The sequence below is a fragment of the Zeus faber genome (assembly GCF_960531495.2).
Source record: "Zeus faber genome assembly, chromosome: 20".
Classification (NCBI taxonomy): Eukaryota; Metazoa; Chordata; class Actinopteri; order Zeiformes; family Zeidae; genus Zeus; species Zeus faber.
The window spans coordinates 26,576,625-26,580,167 of NC_137207.1; positions in this window are offsets into that span (position 1 = coordinate 26,576,625).

Sequence of the window (3,543 nt, forward strand, 5' to 3'; positions counted from 1 at the left end):
CTGCTTTACCTACGGGGGGAGATTACAAGCGATGCGGTTTCGAGTCCATCCCCCGATGACATCCAAAGAAGGTGCCAAAATGGAGGTTTGGCCGGGGCCCGTCTCCGCAGTTATCGGGGGGTGTCCTTGAGCAAGACGATTAACCTCGAACGTCGCCGCCGACTTCTCTTGCCACGCATTAACCGCAAAGCACCTTCGGCGGCGAGAAAAACGGGGCGTAAACGCGGCCCGTTTACCATTTAACGGCGGGGACGGAGCCCCGAGCGGCCGGAGGCTCTCTGACGGGCGGTGTGTGTTTTTGTGTCGGGGCCAGCTGGCGTCATCTCTCCAAACCTGCTCTTGCTTCCTTAAAGCCGGCATATGGGAGCGAGCGCGTGATGCAGTCACAGCGGGCGAGCGAGAGAGGGAGAGGTTGAGAGAGAGAGAGAGAGAGAGAGAGAGAGAGAGAGGGAGGATGTGGGCTTTTAAGCACACAGACTGACCCCAGAACACGACCGGGGGCCCTGCTGTGCTCGCGCTGCATGTCCTTCCCCGTGTTCACGTGCACTTCCTCCCACCCGCGCCCTTGATGGAGGCGTCGGGGGTCAATCGGGGACAAATTTAACCCTCCGCAGTGGGATCAATGGAGGCATTCATCTTCAGGTGGGAGTTGTGGATCCTGAGCCCCCGCTCCACTGTGTGTTGGGCGTCTTTGATGGTGGATGCAGGACGTTGGATCTTGCTTTTGCCGGGTTTTTTTTCCCCTTTTTGCTTCATGCGTCTCTTTGCGTGTAATTTCGCGTGTCACGCCCTCATGCCCATTGAATTGAGGTGGATGGAAATGAACACAGCTCCAATAGAGCGCCACACAGCACACACAGTAAAGGCAAAAATAGCAGAGAAATTAAAATTAATTAAGAAAAATTAAGAAATATTAACCTTTTTCACTCGGCCATCACAGCTTGTTTTGCCTTTTTCTGTTTGGCTGCAATTCTATATATTTTCATTTTTTTTAGATTGTAAATAGCATTTCATGTCTTGTTCATTTCAAAACAAAATGGCTCTATCTGGAACCTTTAAAGGGTTCAGCAGATTTACAATCCTTCATGGAAAATGTTATGGCTTTCAAGGCAACGCCCATATCTAAATCGCTGTTCAACAAATGGATGCATCATTTCCAGCTCATAGCAAAATCAGTCTTTTATCGTGATCGCTCGAGTCAAACACGGAACGAGGTTTTGATTTTCGGATGGACTGTATCAATCCGAGAATTAAAGAACGGAACATTATTTGACCCAAAAACCCAACCACAAGGAAAAAAAACCCCAAATAAAACCTAATTCTTAATGGACGTTCCGAATATAAACCCACAACCGGTGAGCTTCACTGTTCAAAACAAAACAATTCTTTATGTTCTTAGAGAATCTCATATTAAGCCTTTTTTTTCGGTCGAACAAACCTCAATGAGCCATTTTTATCTCAATATTTTCTCCTTATTCAATCGTTTTACATCGTACTGTAACTGCATTCACCCAATCGTCCCCACTTACTCTTCACTTCCACTCCCTATATGTTTTATCCATAGCAGATCTAATTGCTCATTTTAGTGGCTTCACCATTTTTAAATGCCTGTTTGCAGTTTGTTAAAACGAGTGTTGCACACTGTTGTGGCACTTCCGCACGGACCACGATGAGTCGTAGGCGCCGGTTTATTGTAGCGTGGAGCTCGGCGCAATCAGCCAGGAGCAGATGGAACAGTGTGAGGATGGGGGTTTTAACCTGCTGCTCCTTAGCCCAACCAACCAGCAACGGGTATGCAGCCACCCTGACCCGGTCACCTAGATCCAGCTCAGGTGTGGCTGCTCAAACCACACCATCCACACGCCACAGTTGGATTACGGCAAACCGTCTTAATGGCTGGGTTAATAAAGTATTTTATCTTATCTTATATTGTCACAATCAAGTACCCCTGCTGTACATATGCAAGGAATTCGACTCCGGTTTTCAGCCACTCTCGGTACATACAGAGCAAACTAAAAAATGTAAAAGTAAAGCAAAAATTTAAGAACATTTTGAGGAGAATATTTACAAAAAAAAAACCATTTTCATGAACATAAAAGTAAAAATGGAAACATGTGTTCTTATATTTTATTTACTTATTTGAGGAAATCAAACGTGAACCATGGATCTGACTAGGAAGATGTTTTGGAGGTAACTGCTGCATGGTTTGACTGAAGAGGGTCCAGTTTGACTTTGAGGACATTTTGTTTTTCGGGGGAAGGCGGCGCATCCTCCCTCACACGCGTGAGAATCCATCCCAAGGAGGAAGAAACAGCTGAACTCTGGGACAGGATGTGTTTCAAGATCCTTTGTAATCTCAGCTGTGGTTTACGTGCAAATGAGCTGATTGTGTCCATCAGTAGGACCGAACTCAATTGATGCGGTCGGAACAAACGGGTGTTAGATGGAGCCACGTTACCATGGCAACAGTAGGTTTTCACTGTGTGTGTGTGTGTGTGTGTGTGTGAGTGAGAGAGACAGCGAGAGAGATGAACTTTCATGCCAATAAAGCATTTTGAAATTCAGAAAGTGTGTGTGTGTGTGTGTGTGTGTGTGTGTGCATGGGTGAGAGCACACATTGTTCTTTCTGTTGTATGTGATGAGTGAGCTAGATGATCAGATAGACAGGCAGACAGACAGAGAGATAAACAGATAGATAGAAAGAGACGCAGGTAGAGAAGAGAAGCTGCTGGTGTATATCTGTAGGTTATTATGGTCTGGTCAGTGGTTTCTCTTTGCTCCCAGTATGGATCCCACAGGGCTCAACTGGGGGTCAACTGCGTGTCCAGTTTCTTCTCCTTCCGGCTCCTCTTACATGCAGGCACTAAAAAAAGAATGTGACCGTTGCTCCTCCTGGCTCAGGTGGGGAGGTGTGGAGTGTTTATGCCAGATGTAACGTTGGGTTGGAGTCGTTGGATCAACTTGAATTTAATTAAATTGTATTTAATTGTATTGAATTGTGTTTAATTGTATTTTGTTATTCATTCATCATTTATCATTGATTTGCTTTTCATTTATTTTATTTTATTTTATTTTATTTTATTTTATTTTATTTTATTTTATGAGTAATTGTTGAAACTATGTGTCATTTCCTGAGGGACAACCTCCAAACATGCCTTTATCCAAGAACATCACTCCACTAGACAGGCTCCACTACCTTACTGTACTGTATGCAGCGTACTGTACCGCATACCGTGTCACTGCTCTGGTTGTTCGGTGTTACCGTTAGTGCTGCGCCGTACTGTTGTATACTGTGCTGTATTATCCCAAACACTACCTCACTCTATTCACATGCCACTTTAATGCACATATCTGTATATACATAATTGCCGTATCCCATATACATACGTCTATTCCCTTTATCTACTCCATTTTATTTTATTTTATTTTATTTTATTTTATTTTATTCTATAAGTATTCGACTTACTGTATAATGTTTTATGAATCAGTTAGTGTGGTCTGTTAGAAAGAAATTTTTCGCATATATGCAGTGAAAGTATGTAT